The following is a 10,899-nucleotide window of genomic DNA, read 5'->3' on the forward strand; positions in this document are numbered from 1 at the left end:
GGGGTACTGCTCACTTTATAACTCTAACCGAACGATGCACCATACATAATAGACTATTATTAACTTAATAGAAATACGTCCCACTCGACGGTATAGTGCCAAACTATGACAATTCAACTATTAATCCACACGATGTCTCAATGCCTATTCTGAGGCCAAGTAGGCCATACTGCACCACACGTGCGTCGTGGGTGAGGCTTCACGTCTGTTACTAGGTTGGAGGGTAAAGGACTAATGGACTAAAAGAAAGTTCTACTTTACTTGCGCCATATATATATGCGCTGTGAACAAATAGTACCATTCGTATTTCGCCAGACGTATTCCTACGCGGAACCGGGCTTGTAACGACATGTTCGTCGGCACGATTGAACTTGAACCAAGGGGCTTGGCTGCTGGCGCCAGGTTCTTGTCCAATGGTAGAATGAAACTATTATGGGCTGTTAGTAGACTAAAGGGATATTCAGTGTATATGTACAAGGAATATACAAGGGATATCAAACGATATACAAATACTATTAAATATATATCCATAAATAAATATATATTCGGTTTAATCTGATCCTTCACAACAGGTATAGTGGTCTGTGCTGTCGACCTGTGATGCAGCAGTTACATATATATGCCTGGTTGATATGTAGGTGAAACCGGTCTTATTTTGACATGCCCTGAGTGGGAGTCGAACCCGGGTCGGCCACTCCGTGGGCGACATCACAGACCGCTATACCAAGAGGGGAACTCACCTCTTGGTAATGTATCTGGATGCCTCTTAAGGGGAGTGAGTTTACTTGCAGAACCGCTACGTGCCACAGTCACTTCACAACACATGAAGTCCATCGTGACTGTGGATATACTCACGGACCTCCGTTACACTCACCCCCCTAATCTCACACCACTCAAGGCATCCGGGTCACGGCACCACTGAAACCGGTCTTATTTTGACATGCCCTGAGTGGGAGTCGAACCCGCGACATCACAGACCGCTATACCAAGAGGTGAACTCACCTCTGGATGTGTCTGGATGCCTCTTAACTCATTCAGAGCCACGCCCCTTTGACCATATTAGGGCTAGCATGCCAGTAAGGAAGTCAATGGGAGGTCGGGGAAATTTGTGAACGCCTAAGGCTTAAGCTATATCTTAAATTATGGCTATGGGTCTAAAACACCCCTCGCTTATCAATGACTTGCTTGCAGTCAACATGTACGAAACGGATTGTTTTTTCATTGGTACATTTCCGTTTTATACCGTTTTGAATACGAGTATAGTTTTGGAGATTTTGGAGAATTCCAGAGAAATCCGCGATAATACCCCTTTACTGGAATACACAAAACACGTTGTCATTTTTCGGCTGATTTATGAATCTTTTTCAAATTAACGCTAGATTATCGATAGTATTATGTGTACTTATGCATGCTAGAGAAGCGGGCTGAAAAATCGATTATCCATGCCGTGGATATGGCTAACGTTACGCACACACACACACACACACACACACACACACACACACACACACACACACACACACACACACACACACACACACACACACACACACACACACACACACACACACACACACACACACACGTTGCGATGGCAGTGATAGGAACATCTGATTAACCGAAGACTGGTAACATCTTTTTTCTGTAAAAAGATTAATCCAATTCCTGATCGCCATTCCAAATATTGATCGCGTTTATTGATCCAACGTTATAGCACCAAAACACATCATTGAAAGCTGCTCCGAGCCTCCTCAGTGAATGTGGTAACAGATACTGCTTGCCCGAGATGGGAAAACCCCGGACCGGAGTTTTTCTCTGATGCACAGTCCCATCCAATCCAATCCAATGATGTGCAATACCACCCGGGAGACGATAGGCGGCGGTATTTGCCCTTTTCGAGCTCAGACCCATTCCCAATGATAACGTCAGGCTGGATGGATGGATGAAAAATGAATGGATATTGCTAATAAAAGAAATAACGATTAAACCCGAGTTTTCTCGGGTTTTGGCACTCAACGCATGGCGAGTTAACCCGACTAATCTCGTGGTCGGCACTGAATGGGTTAAGGGGAGTGAGTTTACTTGCAGTACCGCTACCTGCCACAGTCACTTCACAACACATGAAGTCCACCGTGACTGTGTATATTCTCACGGACCTCCGTTACATAGGTTGACTGCGTCACTCATCTCACTGAGCTCCTGGCTGGGGTGCCACGGACAGACCTATCATTTGAAACAAGAATTACAGCTGTCTGGTCAAGAGCTCCCTAGATAGTTTATCCTGCAATAAACCCAGCATGAGAGCATCATTATGTATTTTTAAATTGATGCGGTTCATTCAACACACTTAACAACTCTGTACATGTGGCCTGCTGAGCAGCAAGCGTGTTTACAGCCGTCATCGTGAGATATTCAGGTCATTCCTCTTGAGTGATGTCGACGTGCTGATCAGTAAATCCACAGCCAGAGAAAGAGAACTGATAGAACAGCCATTCCCCCCGTGCCGATGATCTCTCTACAGTCCAGCTCATTTTTAGCTGCTACACTTGTACGATGGCTGCCGGAGAATCGTTCATAATATGAACACATCACACCCATACTCCAGACCATTCCCTACACTGGCTCCCCGTCTTCTTCAGGATTTAAATACAAGGTCTCCCCCTCCTCACCCATCTGAGAGCACCACAGTCCGTTGAGGTTTTTAAAAGGGGCCTAAAAACATTTATTTTTAACAAGGCATTTGCCTGAATGCACCGGCCGACGATGCCTTGTGTGTTTTTTTTATTTCATTTTTTTATAAGCTAAAGCTGCCTCTCCTCTCACACACACTCACATGTACATCATGTCTTACACACTCACACACACACACACCTCTCATGTCTTACACACTCACACACACACCTATCATGTCTTACACACTCACACACACACACACCTCTCATGTCTTACACACTCACACACACACCTATCATGTCTTACACACTCACACACACCTATCATGTTTTACACACTCACACACACACACCTCTCATGTCTTACACACACACCTCTCATGTCTTACACACTCACCTCTCATGTCTTACACACTCACACACACCTATCATGTCTTACACACTCACACACACCTATCATGTCTTACACACTCACACACACCTATCATGTCTTACACACTCACACACACCTCTCATGTCTTACACACTCACACACACCTCTCATGTCTTACACACTCACACACACCTATCATGTCTTACACACTCACACACACCTCTCATGTCTTACACACTCACACACACCTATCATGTCTTACACACTCACACACACCTCTCATGTCTTACACACTCACACACACCTATCATGTCTTACACACTCACACACACCTCTCATGTCTTACACACTCACACACACCTATCATGTCTTACACACTCACACACACCTCTCATGTCTTACACACTCACACACACCTCTCATGTCTTACACACTCACACACACCTCTCATGTCTTACACACTCACACACACCTCTCATGTCTTACACACTCACACACAGCTCTCTACACAGAGATGAGGATTTGGTCCTCCTCCCTGTCATCTACCTCTCACCATGCTTCACCTCCTCCTCTCATCTCCCCCCCTCTCTTTCACCCCCCGTCTCTCGGGCGGAGTGATAACGTCAGCTCTCCCGTTTCTCCCCTCAGAGTCCAGTGAGCATGAAGACAAGAGCACCGACGCATCAGGGGACATCATCCCCCCGCAGAGCGGCCCCCCCGCAGAGACCCCCGCCGCCGCCGAGGAGGAGGGGCCCGACGAGGAGGAAGCACATTCGCCGCAGACGCCGCCGCCGCCGGCCCCCAAACCAGAGGAGAACGACGACGAGCTGGGACCCCTGCCGGACAACTGGGAGATGGCGTACACAGAGAAGGGAGAGGTCTACTTCATAGAGTAAGTGCTGCAGTTTATAAATTCCCCATTACTTTCTATGCTGTGTATTATTATTATTTCCAGTCAGGCAATTCTTTGGACCACCAGGTGTCCTATAGACCACCGCAACACTTCCGGGATTCTGAAATCGGGGAGGAGATAGCGGGGGGAGCATATGAATGAATGTGGATGAGAGCCGTGATGTAAGTGGTTGCAGCTACGGCTGTGGGGGTGCTGGAGACATGATCGAATAGACTTTTATGCGCCTGAGTTTCCAGGCCAGTGTCCTTTCAGCCGAACAGGATAATGAAAAAAGTATCCCACTAAATGGCCAGACGCGTCTTATGGCGACATCTACAATTACCTCATTGAGTCTCCAGGTAGACTAATGTTTATATTTAAGTGCAGTGGTCTGTAGCCACTCACACTACCACCGAAGCTCCCCCCTCTGATGGAACAGTCCACATTCATTCGTGCGTCATCTCGCGTCGTCCAGATTTCGTTGACAATCTGCGCATGTGTATGGGGAGTAGGTGCTGGAAAAGGGACTTGATCTCGGTCGATTTAGTTCTGATCGATTAGGAATGGGTCGCGCCGTGTTCAGGAAACTCAGGCGCATAAAAGTCTATTCGATCATGTCTCTAGCACCCCCACAGCCGTAGCTGCAACCACTTGCATCACGGCTCTCATCCACATTCATTAATTTGCTCCCCCCGCTATCTCCTCCCCGATTTCAATGTAACGCGGAAGTGCAGTGGTCTATTACTTTCTAGTCAGGCATCTCTCTGGACAGCCCAGGGGTCCTTAGTCTGGTGATTAAATGCCATCTTGCCGCCACATGTTGTTTCCACTGATGTCTGCTGTCACATGGAGAGTGTGTTCGTGAAGAAAAAACCACTCACTCAATCTCTCACTATTTCATCCAGCCTTACAACCTGGATGGAAATCACTCACTCAATTACTCACTGTTCATCCAGCCTTACAAACTGGATGAAAACCACTCTGAGATATCACTCTCATTCAAGTGTGTGTGATCCTAATTAAACTGCAAAGGACTGTTATCTGTGTCTGTGTCCGCTCTCTGACCGGGGTGTGCCGTTCTGGATGAAGTGGCTCCAGCAAACATTGCAAACAAACATTATATCTTCAATACTGTAGCTGCAGTGGAGCAGAGAATGGCTAAAACCCCACAGGCACGCACACACACACACACACACACACACACACACACACACACACACACACACACACACACACACACACACACACACACACACACACACACACACACACACACACACACACACACACACACACACACACACACACACACACACACACACACACACACACACACACACACACACACACACACACACACACAGATGCACATACACACCTACACTCACTATACACCATATAGCCAAAGGTTGGTGGTTTAATGAGATTTTAGAGATCCCTGGAAAATAATGTTTGTTTTGGCAGTGGAGAGAGAGACTGAGAGAGGGTAAAGTTGGCCAAGCTTTTATGGAGCTTTTTCAAAGGAACAAACACACACTTACACACAGACAAACACACCCGTTCACACATATACAGTATGCATGCACACACACACACACACACACACACACACACACACACACACACATGCGTGCGTGCGCCGGCATCTCTCTGTTGGTTGGTTTCACTGGGTTGTTCGAGGGCTGTGTTATACAAGACGTGTAAATCATACAGAACGCTTGTATTTTTTACTGCTGCAGTAAAGCTGTAGTGGTGTGTGTGTGCGCGTGTGTGTGTGCATATGTGTGTGTGTGTGCATATGTGTGTGTATGCGCACATGTGTGTGGCCAGTGATGTACCTGAACGCGTTCATTGAACGCGTTCGTATTTTGGGCGAACGTGAACTGAACGTACTGTATATCCGCTAAATGAACGTAATTGAGAATGCGTTCATTCTCAGCACTGTATAACGGCATTCAAAAGTGCGTTCATTCTCAGCACTCTATTATAACGGTGTTCAAAGATGTGCCAGATTTCATATGCATTTCAGCCGAAAACCCAGTTAAAACACACCGGAGGGGTGGGTGGGGGACACTACAACTGTACATTGGAATATTGACAACCATACTTGGTAATTTACTGTACATTGGAGGGGGTTGGGTTAGGACATTTACAGGAGCCAGTTTCGAATTGCAGTCTCCCGTAGGTGTTCTTTGAAAGTGGGTAGTGATTCACATCCTTTACAGCTGTGGGTAGGGCGTTCCACATTGATGTGGCATAATTGTGAAACGTGTTTAGTCCCTTGTTTGAGCCAAATCTGGGTTTAACATGATTTGTGGAGCTCCCTCTGGTGTTGTGATTGTGGTATTCACTGACCTTTGGGAAGTATTTTGACATGTACATGGGTACCTTGGTCATGTAGTGTATCTTGTAGACCAGGCCCATTGCAAGTTGCTGTACTCTGTCATCTACTCTAAGCCATCCTAGGTTGTCAAAGTGGGCAGGGGTGAGGTGGGTTCTGGGAGTAAGGTCAAGCAGTAGTCTGACCAGTTTGTTTTGAGACTCTGTGCAATGCATAGAGGCAACAACGCTTCCTTTCAGGAGGTGTGGGCCCCACTATTAGACTATTTTCCTGCTGAAATTTCTCGGATCCTCCTAAAGGCCCAGTGCCCCATTGTATGGACAGACCTAGGATAGAAAAAAATATATATGTATGTCTACATGTGAATGGGCTCGAGGCAAGTGCAATACTGTACAGTGCCTGTCTTGGTTTGCTTTCCTTTTTGCTTGTTTTTCTTTTTTTTACCGAAGTGTTTAATTGTTCAAATCACCAGAGGCACCTTCTGAATCTCTGTGCCCCCCCCCATAAGGTACCGACGCCAGGCCGGCCAGTGAGGAAGATAGCAACAAAGATTGAAGCCCTAGCCCTATTTTCTGAAAATCCACCTAAAAATACATACCTAAGTAAATGGAAGATTGCTCCACTTCTACAAGGTCCATTTGCACGTTCTTGGTATCTAGGGACATCTATGGACCTCAGTGAATGTATTCCCAGTGTCAGAAATATTGTGTCTGTTACTAGGCTTGAGTAAATTGTGATGAAACAAAGGAGAATATGAATTATGATTTTTCTTTGCATCTTTGACAGTGAATAACACCATACTAAATATGACCAGACATGAAAAACTGCCACTGAGCTCGTTCAGTACATTCTTGAGATCACGTGTACAAAAGAATCTAAGGAAATTAATAAAGGGAAGATGGTTAAACAGAAGGTTTTGTAGATACAGTACTGAATTCTGCCATCTGGACACATGCAATTTGAAATATTATTATAGAATATAGAATAGCAGGCCTATAAATGACCTTATTATAGCCAACTTGCACATCTATGGACCGGGCCAAATCTACTCTTTCCAATGCCAGAGTTCAATTTGGATTTAGTATCACCAGGCGTGCAGGAAGAACCGAGAATGAAATATACTGTATGTACAGTAGGTTTTTTATTCTTGCAAGAGCTCCGCCATTTTGAAACTGATTTCAAATCGGATGGTTGCTAAATGCTCAAAATATTGGGTCTCATTCCCGAACGAAGTTACGACAAAAAATTTCGTCTTAGCCAGATTTCGGCCCATTTAAGACATATTAGGGCTGGGAGTGGGAGTCCCCAAATTTTCCTGAGATCAGATTTGCTCCTCAGCACTCTTAAATCTGCTCTCAGCCACGATCAAATCTCATGATTGATTGACTAATTTAAAATTTCATTATAACTTGACAGACTGTGTTCTCATAGTGATTCCTTCACGTCAACGCTACAGGCCTCCTTGGAATTAATTACTTAATCATAATTAAAATAAATATGACAATATTTGTACGATAAGAAATTACGCATTTGATGTCGGAAAAATAAATAATATGGATTCATCTGATCACAGGGCAGCTGCTTAACCATATCTGAACCAGCTATTTTGGACAAATGTATAATTTTAATTACTCAAATATTCAAACACAATTATGCAATTATTGTGAAATGATTGAAAATAATAATTATTTAATGCCTTCTGTGGAATTTGCATTTCTTATTTGTTACACATCAGTTTTAATGATTAATTATATACATTTGAAAGAATGCAGGTCAATATGCAATGTATCCCATTGATTGGTATACAATGGGACAGACCTTTGTTTGATTGATTGATTGATTGATTGATTGATTGATTGATTGATTGATTGATTGAAAACTTTATTAACAGATTGCAGAATGGGTACAGTACAGTACAGCTCAATTACATAAGGGGATGCAGACCAGAGAAATAATTTCGTCTTGTTTACATCAGGGTCCCCCATTTTCAATTCATCATAACATATATGACACACACGACACAGATAGACAGTACTGCTACATCTATACATTTATGACATACCAGATTTGCAAATACAGTACTGTTTGTGATACAAAAAGAGTCCAGAAAAGAGAGTACATTTGACGTAGAAACTGTTGGAGGAGGTTGGGTAGGAGGGGTGGTAGACTTACACTGTACAAGCAAAACTGTACATTGGAATATTGACAAAACCATACTTGGTCATTTACTGTACATTGGAGGGGGTTGATATAGCTATAAACCTGCATTCCTTCGAATATATCATTAATCAATTAAACTTATATTGAAATACACTATATAGCCTATACACCAACACTGAAATGACAGTGGATAAATAAATAAGAACTAAAGCTAATCGGTGGAAATAGACTGCATTAATATTCCATAACAAGTTAAGCCTATAGGCTTAATTATGGAATAATAAGCCATACTGCGTTCATTCATTACGCCCGCCGTAGGCTATATATATTATATGTCATTCATTCATTCATATACAGTACTGCGCGCACGTGTGTGTGTGTGTGTGTGTCTGTGTGTGCGCGCGCGCTGCGGCAGGTGTGTACCACCTGTATATGATGCCAATACATTAATCTAATCTAGTTTTGATGGGCGCAAGCGTGATTACGAAACCTAGCCGCATTTCTCGGAGATGCTCTCTGATTGGCACTGACTGACGCTAGGTTTCGTAATCACGCGGCTCGCAAGACTCGCAAAGCCCTTCCGCCATTCCATTTCACACAGCTGCGTCACCAGTTGCCTTATAAGGAGCTATGGAGGCGTTGTTTTGTATGCAAATGAGCTGAACGGGAACGCGCTTTCGAGTTTAAGACAGAATGCCATTCAATTTATTTAATGACCACCCAGCCATTCGCCAAGCAGATATCAGATCATATAATTTGTGCGACCTTTTCAGCCACTTAAGACATATTACCAGCACGTTCAGGACTCAGAGTGAACTTGTCATTGATTATGTCTCAGTGGTTCCAAGATAAGTCTTCCAGAATATATCTTTGAAAAATTTTCGGGAATGAGACCCATTGGAGACAACCTAACTGCGGTCCAATATATGCCAATAATGTTCAGTTTTGTGGTATATAATCCTGAGTAATAAGAGAAATAATAATCAGGAAGTAATTTGCTTGCAGAAAGCTAGAAGCCTTTGGGAAGTGTAGTTTTAAAAAATGCCAACGCTCATTGAACGCTCTGGAGGTCCTCTTCTCAAAATGACTCAAAATACTACATTCAGCAGCCGCCGGTAATTCAAAATGGCCGATTTCCGCGATCACAACACCACATTTCTTTAAACTAAAATCTCACTAATAACACTTTAACCTATTGGTAAACAAACATATTGATGAAAATATACATTATAACTTCTGTTGTGACATGGTTATGATGTTTATTCTTGAATATGTTTGAAAAAGAAAACGATAATTATGTCACACAGTCCGGAGAGCTTGATTTATGACGTGATGTCATTTGCAGTCCGGCACCGGACCGCACGGGCAGAACAGGTTAATTCCAAGTAAAAATTACGTGATACATTAAGTGTGGGGTCCCCAAGAGAAATCCTAAATAAAATGGGGTTGTGGTATAAAAAGGTTTGAGAACCCCTGGACTAGAGAGATTGATTTATGACGTGCCGGCGGATCGCTCGGTCTGTATTGATCGATTTATGATGAGAACAGCAGTTGGGGGACCCTAGGGCTTAACAGGTTAATGTTGTTGTCGGGCGGGCAGCGGCATGTTGCCTCCTCCCTGTGTCGTCGTCGTCGGACAGACTCTTAATTCCCTCCAGCGCCGACGGACCGCCATATGTCTCGCCGTGTCTGAGAGAGAGAGAGAAAAACACAGCTAAACCTGGCGCCGTTTCATCCATCAGATGCGTTATGATGCATAATGATTACAGAGCTGATGCAGTTAAGCCCGGCCCGAATGTGTCGCTTCGAGTTTTCAAGGTGACAGGGTTTGCCAAGAAGGACGCCTCCCTTTCATTCCCTGTGACACCAATTTGTTTACCCACAAGAGAGAGAGAGAGAGTGAGAGAGAGAGAGAGAGAGAGAGAGAGAGAGAGAGAGAGAGAGAGAGAGAGAGAGGGGCAGCGATGAAGAGGAATAAGATGAGAGGGAGGGAGGGAGATTGAAAAAGCGTGAGGGTGATATAGAGAGAGAGAGAGAGAGAGAGAGAGAGAGAGAGAGAGAGAGAGAGAGAGAGAGGGAGAGGGAGAGAGAGAGGCAGCGATGAAGAGGAATAAGATGAGAGGAAGGGAGGGAGATTGAAAAAGCGTGAGGGTGATATATATATATATATATATATATATATATATATATATATATATATATATATATATATATATATATATAGAGAGAGAGAGAGAGAGAGAGAGAGAGAGAGAGAGAGAGAGAGAGAGAGAGAGAGAGAGAGAGAGAGAGAGAGAGCGAGAGCATAGTGGCAGGATATTAGAGGAGGTATATTAAATGTTAAAAAGTAGGAGAGAGGAAGTGAGAGGGACAAGAGATGAAGTGAGTCAGAGAGAGGGGCGGGGGATGAAAGAAGAGCTAACGGTACAGAGTGAAGGAGGTAGAGAGGCAGGAGAGGAAG

This window comes from Notolepis coatsorum (assembly GCF_963971535.1).
Source record: "Notolepis coatsorum genome assembly, chromosome: 15".
Classification (NCBI taxonomy): Eukaryota; Metazoa; Chordata; class Actinopteri; order Aulopiformes; family Paralepididae; genus Notolepis; species Notolepis coatsorum.